Source organism: Nannobrachium achirus (genome assembly GCF_963921795.1).
Source record: "Nannobrachium achirus genome assembly, chromosome: 5".
Taxonomy (NCBI): domain Eukaryota; kingdom Metazoa; phylum Chordata; class Actinopteri; order Myctophiformes; family Myctophidae; genus Nannobrachium; species Nannobrachium achirus.
In genome coordinates, this window is record NC_137814.1 from 34,067,743 (window position 1) to 34,087,101 (window position 19,359).

The following is a 19,359-nucleotide window of genomic DNA, read 5'->3' on the forward strand; positions in this document are numbered from 1 at the left end:
CTTCACGATTAAAAAAAGAATAGCAGATCTACAAGGCACTTGGTGCTGCGCTGTGAGCTTGTATATCTGCTATTTTTCAATAGTTAAAGCACGAAAATGTGAGTGAATCCTTGTACACAGGGCCCAGACTTTGGTGCGTCACCCCTGCTGGCTGCTATCGATGCAGAGATCCGGGACCCAGTCCCAGACAGTGCCCTTGACCCCTCGGCACAGTGAGGGAACTGCCACCCAATCGTTCTTTCTCTCTCACAGATCACCAATTCAGACAGTTATTAGGCTATGCCAGTTAGGCTATGGTAAATCTCTCCTTAAAGGCCCTTTTCCACCGGCAGCGATAACGATGACGATAGCCATAAAATATCACAGCGATAATTATGCCTTCACATTGATGTCCGATAAAGTTATCGGACATCAATGTGAAGAGACGCCAATTAACAGCCGCTCGCGCAGAGCGCATCGCGAGCTGTTTGTCAGAGACCCAGTTCCATATCACTGTGATCTTAACCACATCGTTGTTGATCCTAACGATGTAGTTGTCGGCTATCGTTGTCTTTATCGGTGTTGGGTGGATGCTGCCGATCCACTTCAATTGAAAACCCACTTTTTTAAATCGTTATCGTCATCGTTATCGCTGCCGGTGGAAAAGAGCCTTAAGACTCATTTATTTTCTCTAGCTTTTAATGTTGTTTGAGTCAATGCCTTTTCTATCTTGTTTCATGTCTTTTCATTTTGCATGTCCCATGTGTCTACACTACAGTATGTTGTTGCAAAGGCCTGTTCTGTTGATGCCTTCTATGTACAGTACTTTGGTCAATTTCGATTGTTGTAAATGTGCTATAAAAATAAAGCTTGATTTGATTTGATTTGAAGCTGAAGGCCTGTACTTTGACAGTGACCTGAATGGTGTTTTTCTCCCTTGTCTGACCAGGTCCCCTTCCTCAGTCTGGCCACCACTGATGATGCAGATTCTAATTGTAACTGGGGAACGGGCCCAGATGAGAGGAAACGGATTCCTCTGGATATCTGTGGCCAGTAATAATAAGCTGCATCGTGAGTTCTGGCTGGCTGACATCCAGACGCCTGCATGATCGGCTTGGACCTACTTGACCATTGGGGGGCCATTATGGAAGTCCCTGGAGCCCGTCTCTATCTGGACTCACACACCATAGCCCCTCAGTGTTGCCATAGCGGGGGAGCTAACCGTTCTTAGCATTTAAGCCTCGGGCACAGCCTGTGCTCCCATCAATGTCAGCAGAGGGAGAGGGCACCACTAAAATTCAGCCCAGCCATCTTCCTAAAGCTCTATGCCAGTCAGTGAGGGGGCCACACCACCAGCCCAGCCAGCCATCCAGAGTGCCATACAGGTCAATGGGGGGTCCTCCATACAGCTGGGTTCAACTTCACCAAATACCATCCAGCGCCTGGAAGAATGGAACACGGTGGCACTGATGGTAGAGGCACGGGAGAGTATTTTTTGCAGGTCTTTCAGTCGGAGTGTATCAAAAAAGCAACTTGGTTAAGCACTGTTGGTCTGACCAGTTTAACATTCTGGTTAACATTCACCAGTGTCAGCATTTCACCAGGTTAGCATTCACCAGCGTTAGTTTTACTGACGTTAGGGTTAAGTTAGGTTTAGTTGTATCTCTGTCCCCCCGACTTTCGGCACCTCCGCACTCCAATCACTAGATTGGAGAAGAAGACCTGTAGAAGACCTGTGCTCTTCCGAGCACAGGTCTCCACCAGGCCACACAAATCAGCCTGTTATAGCGCCACCATGAGGCTGATTTAAAAAATGTGGGGCAGAGGTTCTGAATTAGCATCCAGGGAGTGTGTGTGCTCAGTTTGGCAGCGATCGGGCCAACGGCGCCGGAGATTAGCTGGTAACAACCAGGCCACACAAATCGGCCTGTTATAGCGCCACCATGAGGCTGATTTAAAAAATGTGGGGCAGAGGTTCTAGATTGGCATCCAGGGAGTGTGTGTGCTCAGTTTGGCAGCGATCGGGCCAACGGTGACTGAGATTAGCTGCTCACAAACTGCGAGGACGCACGGACGCACGCACGCACGGACGGACGGACGCACGCACGGACGGACGGACGGACGGACGGACGGACGGAGGGGAAAACATACTCTCCCTCAGCCTTCGGCTGGTGGAGACAACAAGCTTCCGCTGCCTTAACCCAGTTGCCTTTTTGATACACTTGGACTAAAAGACCTTCAAAAACACTCTCCCGTAGAGGCACTCCAGGCCAATAACGTTTCTGGCAACAACAGGGCTCCCCTAAAACCATCGACAGATAGAGGCTGTGCCTGTGGAGAGAGCAGGACAGTGATTTTAGGGTCCAGGATTGAACTGTAGGTCTGTGGTGTCTGCCCTGGGTAAGGAGTACCGCAGCTGGCAGGCACCAGAGGAGGGAAGCTAAGCTAACAACTTGTGCTGGCCCTACACCTCGGTGCTCAAGTACTCCAGTTCAGTGGTTCCCAAACCTTCCAGCTCGAGACCCAAAATAGAGGATGTGTGCTCGGGACCCAAACTAGTGAAAACAGCAGATCTACAAGCTTAATTATTATTTTTATGGAATTTCTTAGATGTGTTTGTTTTATTGTTTGAAAATGTATAGCATTATATATATTTGTATTTATTTAAACAAATCTTTTTAAATGTTGTTTTAATGTAAGAAAAGAAAATGGGATTTTTACTTGAGTCGTGACCCATAAAAAATTATCTGTGACCCACAAATGGGTCCTGACCCACTGTTTGGGAAACAGTGCTTCAGTTGGTCCATGGCTTGTGGGGTGGGGCCCTTTGGGGTGGGGCCCATTGGGGTGGGGCAAGCTCATTTAAGTTATAATTATTATAGTGAAATTATATTTTTTTATTCAAATGTTCGTCTTGATATGGGCCATGGATGTTGCAAAATTGTTAATATATTTTGTCTTAGTTTTAGTCATTATACTGTAGCCTAGTTTTTAATTTGTTCTTATTTAGTTTTCGTCAGTGAAAAAAGGTAGTCGACGAACATTTTTCTTCATAGTTTTAGTTGACGAAATAAACACTGCGTCAGACTTAGTTCTACTGCCAAACTGCAGACAGATCGTCGAAGTGTTCGTCCACATTTGCCACTGCACCACCCAGAAAGGTCCTACTTGATGCTGGCACGCTCCGCTATGGCAGTGCCAAGGCTTTCTCTGATCGGCTCAGCTAGAAGCGGGCCTACGATTCCCGATGTGCAGGAGATGACTTTGCCTCAAGCCTTTGGGCCCTGGGAAGCGAACAACCTCTGCACCTTGAGGACTTTGTGTTGGGTGTGTGGGTTAGGTCACGTGTGGGCTGTGTAGCATCCTGGGGTGTGCCAATTCACCTGAGAATGATTTCCCAACATGCCAATGCTTATCGGTTTAATGTTATATTAATTCTTGTTATTTGAGATAGGTGGTGTTCTACAATCTACATGTTTCTTGTAATTCATGTTGTTATTTCATTTCAACATCAAAGGAACAACCACACCAACAAGTCTTTTAAAGCATTTAATACACCACCTTCATCAGCGTATCGGTATCTGGCATTATCATTATTTAATGTATCCATTTGATTTCATACTGTAAGTGTGTACAAATTTTGGCTGCAATAGTGTGATGTGGGTGATATGTGCATGGTGATCACCTACCCCCGGTCAGGGCTAGCTGCCATACCATATCTAATGGCCAGGTATGTTGATACAATTCAAGGGCATAGAATCCGGCTTGCAAGTTGAGGCGATAATAGGCTTCAAGAGAAAGTTCATATGAACGGCCGTTAGTTTCGCTGTTTTCCCCCCTGCTGGTATCAAAAAGAAGTATGCTCCATTCAAGTGAATAGGTTTTAAAGGCACTGGTGGAAAAAAGTACTCACATTTTCTCCTTGAGTAAAAGTATCAATACTACATTGTAGAAGTACTCTGTTAGGGTGCCCTCACACCAAAATACCTAGAGTGGAATCCGCCAATGCATTTCAATGAGAATGGAGCGTTTTTTTGCCAGTAGAGGATTTCTGCAAAAAAACGCTCCATTCTCATTGAAATGCATTGGCGGATTCCACTCTAGGTATTTTGGTGTGAGGGCTGAGGGCACCCTTACAAGAAGAAGTCCAGAATTAAAAATGTATTGAGTAAAAGTATTGGCATCAAAAGTATTGGCATCAAAATGTATTTAAAGCACTAAAAGTAAAAGTACAAAATGTGTGAAAATAGCAGATCTACAAGCTCACAGCACGTCGCAATGCGTGAGCTTGTAGATCGGCTATTTTCAAATAGCCAAGGTATAAAATAGGGCTAAAGTGGTTTAGGTATGTTGTAAAATATTATATTTTATATCAGCAAAGTAACTAGTAACTAGGCTATAGTTTTCGAATAAATGTAGTGGAGTAAAAGTACAATAGCCTACCGGTATTTGGATCCCAGATGTAGTGGAGTAGAAGTAAAACACCAACACCATTCTTGTTATTTGAGATAGGTGGTGTTCTACAATCTACATGTTTCTTGTAATTCATGTTGTTATTTCATTTCAACATCAAAGGAACAACCACACCAACAAGTCTTTTAAAGCATTTAATACACCACCTTCATCAGCGTATCGGTATCTGGCATTATCATTATTTAATGTATCCATTTGATTTCATACTGTAAGTGTGTACAAATTTTGGCTGCAATAGTGTGATGTGGGTGATATGTGCATGGTGATCACCTACCCCCGGTCAGGGCTAGCTGCCATACCATATCTAATGGCCAGGTATGTTGATACAATTCAAGGGCATAGAATCCGGCTTGCAAGTTGAGGCGATAATAGGCTTCAAGAGAAAGTTCATATGAACGGCCGTTAGTTTCGCTGTTTTCCCCCCTGCTGGTATCAAAAAGAAGTATGCTCCATTCAAGTGAATAGGTTTTAAAGGCACTGGTGGAAAAAAGTACTCACATTTTCTCCTTGAGTAAAAGTATCAATACTACATTGTAGAAGTACTCTGTTAGGGTGCCCTCACACCAAAATACCTAGAGTGGAATCCGCCAATGCATTTCAATGAGAATGGAGCGTTTTTTTGCCAGTAGAGGATTTCTGCAAAAAAACGCTCCATTCTCATTGAAATGCATTGGCGGATTCCACTCTAGGTATTTTGGTGTGAGAAGAAGTCCAGAATTAAAAATGTATTGAGTAAAAGTATTGGCATCAAAAGTATTGGCATCAAAATGTATTTAAAGCACTAAAAGTAAAAGTACAAAATGTGTGAAAATAGCAGATCTACAAGCTCACAGCACGTCGCAATGCGTGAGCTTGTAGATCGGCTATTTTCAAATAGCCAAGGTATAAAATAGGGCTAAAGTGGTTAGGTATGTTGTAAAATATTATATTTTATATCAGCAAAGTAACTAGTAACTAGGCTATAGTTTTCGAATAAATGTAGTGGAGTAAAAGTACAATAGCCTACCGGTATTTGGATCCCAGATGTAGTGGAGTAGAAGTAAAAGTATTGGAAATTGGAAATACTCAAGTAAAGTACAAATACCTCAAAACTGTAATTAAGTACAGTACTTAACTAAAAATACTTAGTTCCATTCCGGGCCAAAACGTCTATCTTACCTTTCAAAGTAATTATTTGTTGCCCAAAAACATGGTCCAGTTGTCCCGTTTTGAAAAGTTGCAATATATTCCATGTTTGGTCGAGCCGTTCTACCCAAACAGGGCTTCAAACGGAAAAGATTGGATGAATTGTTAATTCGGTTATTCTTCTCGCTTCAAAGTAAAACTTCTCACTGCACATCAGTCGCCGGCACTGTTAGCAACACATAGAAGCTATTACATCTCTTGGGGCCCACCATTGTTGTTGATAAAACGCTGAACTTTGAGCTCCCATTGGAATCCTGTCTTCTTTTCATCCAATCTTTCCCGTTTGAAGCCCTGTTTGGGAGGGACGGCTCGACCAAAAATGTTATATATTTTTTGGCCCGAAATTCTCCTTTAATAATCATTGTCATAAATACTTTATGCTTCCAGTCGCAAGTTTAAAGTCTTCTTTAAATCACCACCATGATATGCGTTTTGTTAAATTAGGGTCCCATGAATTAAAAAATTGATGAGTACATATACTGTAGTCATACTGGCATCTGGGCTGTCCCACGAGACCAAAAAGAGAATTGTATTTTTTTATTGCTGGCTTCTATAATGAGTTGGCTTCCCAGTGAGTTTTGGGAACCATGTGATCATAGGATGCAATACTGTTTTGCACCCATATTTTCCTGTTTTTACAATAGTTGTAAGGTCCATTCCCTTAGCCGTCCACATAAGAGCAAGGGGAAATATGCATTATGTTATCTGTGATAGTATATTGGAGTCTAATCAGTAGAATAATGCACAAATCATTTCGGCCCATGAACAGCAACTGTGAATACAGAGGCGTCAATTGGGTATGGCAGGGGTATGCAGCTGCCATACCCTAGGTCCAGGGGGGGGGGGGGGGGGGGGGATAAAAGTTACTTTTAAATATAAATCCATGAATGTCTCTTTGTCTATCTGTGCTTGTTACGTATGTGGTTAAATTACAGTAAAATAACTACAAATGCAACATTTGGTCACTTTAACAAGGTATTATAATTGTATTCTCCCCATCTTGACAAAATGGTATATTCCCAGGTTCCGCAGGTCAGCTGCACAGGTGCAATGCATTATTGTTAATTGTGACACGTTTATTAACATGCCAAGTTTAGCTGCACCATTCCAGGCTGCCATATCCAGCCCAAGAAACCGGGAAAAAATAAAATGTACTTCTTAAAATTAATATATCATGCCTGTTGATAAGGTATGGCAACATGACTGGTGTCTTGCAAGCGTGCGAAGGCGCGCGTGCAAGACACCAGTCATGTTGCCATACCTTAGCTTTTTCTGAACTGACGCCACTGTGTGAATAGAAACATTCATTTCAGGCAGCCACCGCTGTGGAAATGTACCCATCAGTTGGAGAGACAGATTTAGATCAAGCTATTGCAAAAGGTGTAAATGCTGCTGTTTTCTGCAGATAATGTGACCAGACTCTGTCCCTTGACTACATATGGCAGTGATTATAACAGCCATGTGATTATAAAAAAAATCACACCCGTGTGAAGTGGAGCTGTGTGTGTGTGTGTGTGTGTGTGTGTGTGTGTGTGTGTGTGTGTGTGTGTGTGTGTGTGTGTGTGTGTGTGTGTGTGTGTGTGTGTGTGTGTGTGTGGATCTTGTGTACCGATTTTTGTGACATTTGAAGAAAATATGTAGGAAAAGGAGCAAAAAGTGTGTTTTGGAGAAAATTCAAGATGGCGGAAAATCTATCATGGCGCAAATGGGCGTGGCCTATATGGGGAGATGCGTCATGACCCAAGGAATCCAGGGAAAAAATATTTTTAATTTTCCGAGCTACGGTTCAAGAGTTACAGGCCAAAACGTAAAGTGGGGTGTTATGGCGCCACCATGCGGCCAAATGACACAATTATTTTTTATTTAATCCTTGAAATCATTATGAACCTCCTCTCCAAGTCTTGAAACTCTAGCCCCTATGGTTTGCGAGAGACAAATAATTGAATGTGAGTTTTTGCGATTCCCATTATAAGTCAATGGGGAAAATTAATTCACTAATAAATTAATATCAATTAAACTATTGAACCTTTCTCTTAGCAAGTTACTAGCCCACGATTCCCGAGTAAGCCGGTCGATTTGACATATGGCGCGAGTGTGTGGTGGCAAAACTGTGGGACTAGTAGCGTGCCGAAGTTTAGGAAGTTCAGGCTACATACACACAGACACACAGACAGACAGACAGACACACAGACCCACACAGCCACGTATAGGGAGCCTGTGCTTCACACAGCTCCAAAAAAAACACTGACCTTAACCACTTAACAGCTGCTCTGAAATAGCCCAAGGCAAAGTAGCCTCACTAGAATGTTTATTTAGGATGTCTTTTTCATGTTTTATTCCCACTTCACTGTCAGAGAACTCCCCACTTTGCTGGATATAGACTAAACTAGCCTCGGGAACCCAGGCTTTTATTTTGGCGAGTGGAAGACAAGACTAAACAGCCCAGTTCATATACCGGTAGATCTAGTGACTTGAAACTTTGATATTCAATTAATTTCAGACCCAGGGAGATCCATATTAGCTTGGAACCAGACCAATCCGCCTGGGCAAAAAAACTTGCCCTTGGCGAATATGGGTCTGGCCCCGCTCAATTGTGAATCCATTTCCTCTCCCCCAATATTTGGGGGAACCAATCAGGGCCCAGCATTGGTCTGGTCTAATCAATCGTGTCCAAAGCCATTTTTTTAACCTACCCCTTGGAAATGAAAATTCTGCCCGCGAGTCCAGACTATATATCCGATACGCAGTGAGGAATTAGTATGAGCAATGCCAGGCTAGATCCATATCATAGATACTTTAAGATACAGTATTTTGTAAAAGAGTCCTTAAAATAACTGTCTCCAGTGCTGTGTAAAACTTTAAATAGGTTTCCTGATAGATGTGACTTGACATGTACTGTATGCTAATCACTCTCACAGTGTGAGGCATTTGTCATGAATATGGAAAAGTGTCATCCACGCCTGCTGTTTCAGCACACCTGGCCATTACACTGACACACGGTTACTTCTTGTACAACTTTCCTCTGCCTAATCCAAGACACCCCCACCCCTATACCGCTCATCTGAATCTGTCCTATTCCTGTCTCTGCAGACTATAAATCTTCCTCACTATCCGGCCTGGGGGGGCTTCTAACCTGTCCCATTTACATGAAGTTGGTCAATAGAGGATAACGCTCCTAAGACCTCAGAGGCAAATTCTGCAGGTATATATATAACACATGTCACTATTTGAAATCCATCTCTTTCCTACTGGCAATGTGCAGTATTAACCAATGCTGCAGTGCACATTTTCAGCAAGATACAGCAAAAAACAAATCAAAGAATATGTATAAAATCATGAAAATAAACTAAAGCTAAAACCTTTTGTTTTATTTCGATACTTTTCTGAGTGACATAATTGAAATAATTGAACAACTAGACTGCACTCTGTCGAGGTACCAACTTGCGCCTTGTGCACTCGTGGCCATGTATATGGCCTACTTGTGCGTCAGCTACTTGCTAATGTACTTGCTAATGTTTCCCCCATCATCATCACAAGTAACACACCGGAAGGTACGTTCTGGGAAGTAATAATTTGATGTTATGAATTCTTAATCAAGACCAAATAACAAGCCAGCTGGGGCCAGGCTTTACGAAGATATATTTGTAGGTACAGCCACAGGTGGAGCCTCTCTACATCTTGTTCTCTTTCGTTCACTACCAGAAGTGGTTAGGAATATGGAAGTGCTTATTTTAAGTAACTTTATTGAACAGAACGATGTGGTCACATACCACGTGTATGTTGTGGATTCGAGTCTGAATCACTTATCATGTTGCCTGCCCAGCCTATGTCAACATTATCTGTTGCATGCTGACTACAACTGTATAAAGCAGAAATGCTGTCAAAAAATAATTACACAGTTCAAAATAAAGGGGAAATTATAAATAAAGAGGAGGCAGTGGTCACAGTTGTATTGCTGATAGAAGTGTGTCAATACATGTTGAGGATGTCAGTAACAATAATGTCAGTCTTTATTAGACAAACAATGGAGCAAATTCAATAAAGCTACAAGCCCAGTCATGCTTTCTTCTGCCTCATCCACACCTTAACACAAACATTCACACATGCAAGCCCGTCTTCATTCCCTGTGAGAGCTTAAAAAAACATTGCGAACAACAACAGCTCTCGCTGTTGGCAGGTTTTGAGAAAAAGAGAGGCCTGCTCTGATGTTTCATTTTGGCTGAACACTTTCCCCCCATCGACCAGTGGGTTGAAACAAACCCTTTCTATGTAATGTTCACAATCTCTATGCTAGCTGCCCACATGTCAGATGTTTAAAATGACTCACAGATCCAGCTTCGTTGTCTACACTAATAGCTTGAACTTAATAACCCACGCAGTAAAATTACGGGTCCATTTTTAGAGTCTCTGAGTTTGGGCTTTGAAGTGATTAGTACACAAACTTTTCTTTTCTTTTTACCTCATTACACATTTTAAATAATCTGTTTAATATGACACGACAGAAAAGCGTCGTGCAGGAGCTTCAAAGGACCCATCAAAGCCACCTGCCAGATTCAGCAGCCCAAACATCTATTATTATCCCGTCTTTAAATCGTGCGCCTCTAATCTTGGAAGATAAAAAGCACAGGTATATGGTCCAATTGCTCAGATCTGTGTAATTGCTGCGCCGACTGAATGCCTCTCATTTCCCCGTCTGCAGCTGCTGTTCCGAGCAGGAAAGAGTAACATGCTCCAATACACTATGTCTGGTTTCGTTGCTTCCCTGGCATATACAGTCGTGGTGGCTGCTGTTGTTCATGGCAACAGAGGGCTCGTGGCAGGGCCGGTCTGGTCTAGGCCGGTCTGGGGCTGCAGCGCTGGCTGCAGTGCTGAGCCACTGTGTTTAATTAGGCCCATACTGCTGAGCTACTGCTGTTTATTTCCCCTGTGACACGCCACTGATCTCAATGGAGCTGCCAGAGGAAGGAGAGAGAGAGAGAGATGGCCTGTCTAAGAGAATAACTATGCAACACACGTGTGCAAAGGCATACCTACAGTATACACCCTCATACACAGACAGACATAAACACACATGTGTGCCCAGACACACATGTTAAGTACCGCGATATTCTTCTCAAACATCCTCGCACCTTCATCTTACAGTAGCTTCATACACATTCATGTAAGGTCACATTTAACTCTCTGCGCACGTGCGTGCACGGGCGCGCACGCACACACACTCACACACACACTCACTCACACACACACACGCACGCACTAGGGCATTCACCAAGTCACTATTCGACATTGTTCACCGAAGTCGAATATTCGCGTATTTAATTTTTTAAATTTGTTTTCTCTTTAAAAAAATATGCCCCTGGTGGATGAATCTGTTAATGCTCTATACCAGGGGTTCTCAAACTTTTTTAGGCCGTGACCCCCAAAATAAACATATTTGAACTGGGGACCCCCACCCTGACAAGCACTTGGAATTGTAGGTATTACATTTAACGTGACTCGGTTCCGCAGATAAATATTGTGAAAATAGCAGATGGCGTTGTGAGCATGTAGATTGGCTATTTTCACAATGTTTGCCTCTTGCTTGGCCAGTCCTGTCGAATATTCGACTATTCGAATACTTTGAGGTAGAATAATTCGAATACTAAAAATCACTATTCGTGAATGCTCTAGCACGCACGCACACACGCACACACACACACACACACGCACACACACACACACACACACACACACACACACACACACACACACACACAAACACAACCACTTTGGCCAGAGCCAGTGGAACCAGCTCAGAGTGCTCACTCAGTGTTCCCCTGGCCTACGCTGGCATTATCTTATCAAACGGCTGCACTGTGCTTGCTTAACAACACGACAACCCCCATATGCTGAGTATGTGCATATGGTATCGAAAGTTTTTCCAGCGTTTGGCCGTGTTATGAATCTCCCCCTCCAAGTTAATAATTCATATGGCACGTTTCCTACTTAGAGAGAGAAGCTCCCCAAAATGTATTATTAATAGAAAAATCAAGCATACACACAGATGGGAACAATTGGCAAGGCCACTATCCCAAGATTGAGAATCATCACACTTGGCAAAAAAAGGATGGGCAAGCACTTCGTACACCAGTCAAAATATATACCGGTAGTTATAGCTGTGCGCTGCATGACATTTATTATTGTCTTGGTACGAGAATCGGCGATAATATGACGATGAGTGCCAATCGAATTGGATAAATCTGAGGAATGTTCTTCAGCACCACACACACACACACACACACACACACACACACACACACACACACACACACACACACACACACACACACACACACACACACACACACACACACACACACACACACACACACACACACACACACGTATACATGCAGACATACAGTACGTATACACACACAAGATAAAGTAGCCTTGTCTCTCGGGGACAAAAATCAATCAAAGAAATGCTATACCCCTGACAGAAGAAGTTTGGTGAGCGCTCCGAAGCCCAAAAGCTCCTGGGGAGACCCACAGGGCCTAACATTCCACTGAGTTCTATTAAACATAAGCTGTTTAATTTAAGTGTGGGTCCAGTGAACTGGAAGAGAATTGCTGTTTATCTCTACCGGGTCTCCATGCGACGGGGAGAAGCATCAGGTCAGCACAATGCTACAGCCGAATGGAGAGACGGAGATAGATGGATCGTCAGAATAAGACGCATTTTCCCTGTGTGCTATTTAAGCTGCTTAGATAAACAAAACTGAGTCAAGAGAATATAGACAAATGGGATAATGTGCTGTCCAGGCAGTCTCTCCCCTTCTTTATGTTTGCCAGCATATTTCAGTGGCTGCAAATTGAGAACAATAGGAACACATGGTGTGTTAGAACGCCGGTGTGACTAACCTGGCACCTACCAAACTGTGGAAGTGGGACTGGCATGGCAACACAGCCATATGTTCAGTGCCAGGTTACCTTGCCACAGAAATGCAAATTGCACGCGCACGCACGCACGCACGCACGCACGCACGCACGCACGCACGCACGCACGCACGCACGCACGCACGCACACACACACACACACACACACACACACACACACACACACACACACACACACACACACACACACACACACACACACACACACACACACACACACACACACACACACACACACACACACACACACACACACACACACACACACACACACACACACACACACACACACACATATATACAGTACATATACATATATATTTTAAACAATGTTCCTGAATTAATGATTTCAGTTTTTGTGGAGCTTTGCCTAAATTAATACAGACAGAATTATAAGAATACGTCACACAAAAAATAGTGACAGTAAATAAAGCTGATGAGCCCCAAAAAAACAACCTGTGAATTGAAATAATAATAAATAAATTAATGTTTTTTTTCATGGCTGAAGAATAAACTATTTTTTTTTGTGTAAAATGAGTGATTGACCCTTAATTTCTAAGGTTGCATGTGCAGAATAACTCTAAAACGTTCTCTTATTTCTTTCTATCTGTAACCCCTATGTGCTAGTGCTTCTCCAAGGTATATTGAAACCAACAAGGACATGAAATAATTCTTCTCAAGCACACAACTGCTCCCACAGTGGTTCTACTTGAAGGATAATGAGGAAGCTCCCTGTTGCTGCCACCTGTAATAAACTCATCAGACTCAACAACACATAGGGCTAATGGAGACATCGCCTGATAGGGTGCAAGAGGGACATGTTATGGTATGAGGTTGCCATGGCATTTCAGCATTAAAATGGGAAGCATAGTGGTAGATTTATTTATGGTGCTAATGTATTTTGAAGGACCTCATTTCCCTATTATGCTTAATTTATACTCCATCGTACAAAGTATAAATCAGGCTATCATGTATTTCTGACTGGTGAGGACAGAGATTAGCAGCGGATTGAGGTGTGACCTCCCTGTTCGACATTCATCTCTCCTTCCCGCTGTCAGCTTCTCCCAGTTTTTGGCATCCATCTCAGCCCGGGTGTCTGCAGTGACCCTGAACTTGGCTCAGGTAAAGTTCCCGGCACTGGGTGCACTGCCGTAGGATAGCACACCGCAATCTCAAAGGAAAGTGTCCATTAGATGTGATGCTTTTTTGAAATGAAAATTCAGGGGTGTGCTTTCAAAGAGGACCCCGTTGCCACCAACGTTTACATAACCCCTGAAAGCATGCAAATTAGTTGTCATTTGGATAATGCAGCTCTCGTGCATGGTGTTCAAGGTGTTTCATTCTCACATCTACATATAATGCTGAACAATTGTAACAAACTACGAATTCTCATAGGCCTACCTCAAGCTTCATATGGCTACAGTACAGTTCTAACCAATGTGGCTGATAATACTGATCTCCATAAATGAGCATAAAAGGAACACAGGCAGGAAGATAGTTACAGAGATCTCCATGGGCATAAAAGGGACAGTGGGCAATGCATTCCCAACTTCAACTTCAACCAAAGTTGAAGTTGCCAAACAAGGGCAATTTGTGCTGACTTCAGACAGTCCAGTCCATATATGGGCATACTTGACAATGTGTGCTGGCGTTGGGCATGTCCAGTCCCCATATGGGCATATCATCTGCCAATTTGGGGCCTATTGACCCTATGGCCGGGTGACACATGTACTAAGCTGGTATACATATACCGGTACAGATTGTATGTGTCTCTTTGTCCATGATCGTTGTCTACAGCAGTGTTTCTCAAAGTGGATTCCAGGAACTCTGTGGGTTCCTTTAGGGGGGTCTGAATGGACCCATACAAGTCTGTAATACATTTGTACACTGTCAGAGTTAAGGGGAGACCTTGACATGTAAATGTTTGAGAAACACTGGTCTACAGAAAGACCTTCTGACCAGTGATAAATCTCTTATCATAGCAGATAAAGGTAGGGCCATAGTTCTCCAAGATTATGATACATACCGTACAAAAATGAAATATTAAGACATCTATCAGACCGTGTCCTGTACTGTATGTAGAACTGGGCAGGAATCCCAGCTCTCAGTTAGAGCAAGAGATATATAGGATATAGTTACAGTGGGTTGTCAGAGGGGTGAGATAAATGACAGAGAGAGATTCTAATTCAGAAATTCTACTCTACCACACAGTATTATACACACTTCTGAAAATACATAACAAGATTCAGTACCTAGACACCCCATATAGTGTCTAATAACTCATTGTTGGAACTCTTTCACAACGTGTGGATGAGTACTTGAAACCACTACATATACTGTATACTTTCCACCTCTGTGACTGAGCTGATTTAATCACTCTGAATATTAGTAATCTCCTCCTTGAGTTTTGACATTGAATCCCTCTACACTAACATTCCTCAAAGCCGTTGGGTGTATTGCCAAGTCATTATGAGAAACGGAGTGTTCCCTCTATTGGTTTTATTACCAACCTTGCCTCTGTTGTCTTGTGTATACTAATTTAGTTTATTATGTTATATTAATTTATAAGTTTGAAGGTGACATCTTATACAGATAAATGGGATGGCCATAGGAGCAGCTCTAGCGCCCTCTACAGCCGGTTTGTATGTTGGGAGGTTTGAAACATATGTCCTAAATTAAATGTCTTATCATTCCTCCCCTGGTGGTACCATTACACTGATGATGTCATGATGCCAAGAACAGGGTCAGAAGATGAATTGGAAGAATATGCTAAACCCAAGGGAAACTAACCCCAAATTCTCCTTAGACAGCTAGAAGAGATGATCAGTTTATTAGATTATCAATCCTCTCTACTTGCACTTGGACAATAACTAGCTCTCAATTACCATGCATCTTCTGAAAGGAAACTTATAAGAAGTTCAAAACACCCAGTTGCTATTATCTTCAATATCAAAGTAAGCTCTTTCAGGATTCATGCATGGCTTGTTCTGCATCATTGTTATTTTCTTGTGATCATTAGTTAGTATTTTACTTTTCAGTTGTGTTCTTTTCATTTTGAAGTAATGTTGTTTTTGTTACTTAGTTGCAGTTAGGATTTTAGTTGTGTAGCTTTATTTGTAGTGAAGCCTGCATGTCTTGTCTCACAAATCCTGTGGGTCAATTAGAGTAATGTTAACTCCATAGACACATACAAAATAGAAAAAGTACAAAACTATGCACCACCTCTTTAAATTGTTCGCTAATTTCCATCTTATATGGCACAAGTGTTCAGTTATTATTTCCTCCTTGTGTTTTCCTGGTTCTTGAAACTCCTTGCATTCCTTGTCACCTTCTTATAGTTTCCCCATTGCTGCTCCGCACCGTGACAGGCTCAAGGGCTGTCCATACTGTCTTTGACCACCAAAATCTTCATCGGAAAGGTCCGATTCAACTACAAAATGATGTCACTTGCAACTTTTGAAAAGCATTACCCCGAATTTGAGTTCGGAAAGCTGCAGTATGAGTGAAAAAAGACGGTATGGACAGCCCTTCAGATTATCACAGTGGTGCAGAGGGACCACACTATTTACTTATAGACAAAGTCAAATTTACTATGGAACACCATGTATTTGCATGATCTCAACAGTCAAAGTACAGACTCACCACACATAATGGCACCATACATAGAAATGGGCCTTCAGTGTCATTTATTGGCCCTTACACTGATCTGAGCCCAAATCTGAACGGAAATCTCCCAATGCAACGTCATACTAAATATTATTTCCATCATAGATGGCTGGTATGGGGACTACATACAAATCCATTATAGAGTAGGCCTATATCTAAAATAAAAGTAATTGCATTCAAGTTCTAAAAGACAATTTGCCATTCAGTCAATTCTTATGTTTGAAGGGATTAAAGAACACTACATCTACTGTATAGCTCAGCATACTGTACCATGGTTAGATTTCAGTTGGCAGAGACAGTCTACTTTAACCTTAATTTAACTTAAGAAACGCAACAACAACCGGATGGTCCGTAGTTTACTCTCAATTGTCCAGTAAATTCCAAAAGATTCTGTTGAAATGTAGTTGTGTTCAACGTAAGTTCAGGAGTAGAGGCCACCCTCTGCTTATCCCGGCCACTCCCCGTTCTCTATCACCTTATCAACTACACCTGCCTCACTATCTCCTAGCCAATCCACGTATAAATGCACCTGCGATTGTTTCACTTACCTGTTTGTTTCTAACGCTGTGTATTCCAAATACCCTCCCTAATCACCTCCTTCCACGTCGGCTCCCGAGACTACAGTATACTCCCACCCCCAGTATCGCCCTACCTTGGGCTCCGCATCAACACACATATCCCAATTTGTTCAATAAATGTTGTTTAACTTGAGCAGAGGTTTGGTCTCTTGCTAGTAAAACACTAGTTGGCATTGTGTAATTGCATTATGTATTTTAACCACTTACTTGAGCCCTATTTGGTACTTGGTACGTACAATGGTATTTTGCTGCGAAAATAGCCAAGCTGACGATGTTGCAGTTGTGAATTGGGCGCTGGCAATTATAATCGTGTGCTACGGCAGGCTAAAGTCTAAGTGGCTCCTAAATGACTTAATGAGGAATTCGATTTGTCACAGCTCAAGAAATAATAATGTATTTATGATAAGTGTTCAAATGGTTGTGTGTATTGTGTATTTTCTCTGTGTAGCTCTTGTATTTAAGATTGTGTTTTGACCGTAGGCCTTCAATTCTTTGTTTCTTTATTTTTTTCCGTACATGTGAACCTGTGATGTACTGGAGCTAAACTGGTACAAAACATTAAGCTTGTTGCCAAATGTTAATAGATTTCCCACGGTTTCCGTCTCTCATTTGGCAAATGAGGCTCACTGTTGATTATCTTTTCTTTTATTTTCTTTTTTTTTTCTCTGTACACTATCAGGACAGCAATGTTGGCACTGTTGAGTGTTACTGCATGAAAAAGGGAGCAGTGACAAGCTTGAGCAAACAATCTGAGCATGATCAAAGCTGCCAGGTTCAAGAGAGCACTGTGTACATGTTGGGGCATGGGGTTGTTTGTTCATTCTTTTTCTATTTTCCCCCCTTTTCTTTCTTCTTATATTAACAGCTCACCAACACAGACTTTCGTCCACCTTTATTGAGATATGGGGATGCTGTTAAAATCAGCAGATCTTTTAATTTCATGTAGGCCTACTTCTTTTACCCATTGTTTATTAACTCGATATGTCAGTCCTTATCTACAGTCACTTGAAAAATGCATTTTCCGCGAGCTTTGATCATCATAATGCTTGCCATTATCCATTAATCTGAGGGGGGAAGATAATGCCCCAGGTACGATAACAACAACAAAAGCTGTCAGGAAGTGAGGGACCCATTACCCTACATTAATTACAGCTATTCTATTCTTCTTTTCTATATTACATTCGCTGGGACAATCTGGCCACTCGCATAATTACCACATGACATTTCTTTGTGCCCAGTGAACATTAATTGTGGGAGCTGCATCCCTGTAGAGGGGGAGAGAGGAGCTGTGACAGCCCCTCTTGCCAAGCGCTATCATTAGATGGTGAGCTGAGGCAGAGTTCAGGAGATGAGTTCTTCTGTGTTTGCCCTAATGCTTAATGCTGCGTCGTATGATTGTGCAGCTTGCCAAAAATAGCAGATCTACAAGCCGCAAGGTGGGCTAATGGTTCCTTGCTCTTGGATTGCGATCGCTCAGCTGTCCGCCACCACCGGAAGTCCTGCACTAATTGTTCTTTATAGGGAGAGGCCTAGGTGAGAGTGGCTATTAAGTGTGAATATGTGCAGTTATAATAGCATGATGAAATGCAGTAGGTTAACAAAGTGTTTCAGAGAATGTCAAAGGCATGACAAGAAAAGAGGGAAATGCTCATGGAAATGCTTCCTAACTGCACATCACATGACATCAGTGCTCTGTTGATGTTCTCGTGAGACCCCAAATTTGTTCTTGCTTGACATCAACGCAAGCCTTCAAAGCCTGTGTGTGCGTGCGTGTGTGTGTATGCATGCGTGCGTGCATGCGTGCGTGCGTACAGTACAGTATGTGCGTGAGTGCGTGCATGCATGCATGCGTAAACCCACACATGCACGTGCGAGCATACATGATATCTGTGCAGCCAAGCATGCGTGTGTACAGTAAGTGAGAGCAGCGCTTATTTCAGGTATAAGCCCGACACTTTTAGGTCACGTCCATGACAGGTTTCAAATCAAACCACTTCCTTTCATGTACAATTAAAGATGCTGCTCAGGAATGCATACTGATGCTGCGTCCCAATTACATTATAGTTCCCCCAATTTTCCTGGGAACTATTTTGCAGCACCTGCTCATTTTCAGCACACCTGTTATGTTTTTTAGTTTTTTTTAGTTTGGATGACAGGCATCTGAAATACCTGGTTTTGTCTGAAGAGCCTTTCACAATGCCCTAGATCCATCAATGCAAGGCCATTGAGGCTCATTGTGTGCCTCCATTAACTGTATCTATGGTGCGAGCTCACAAAGGGCCAGCTTGAAGAGGGTCACTGGTGCGTGGGTCCCCACCATAAATCTGGTGCAGTCCAGAACTGAACCTCCCTTGTGCTTGGCTAATGGCGCTCTAATCGCTTGTACCACTATGTGGGTGGGATGGGGCGGGGTTAGCGGGAATGGGACAGCAGAGGGAAGGGGAGGGGGAATACAGCATTACTCATTTGTTTCCAAGCCCCGGCCGAGACCAATGAGCTTGAACTAATCACTCGGCTTTTTGTCTTTTCCACAAAAAGT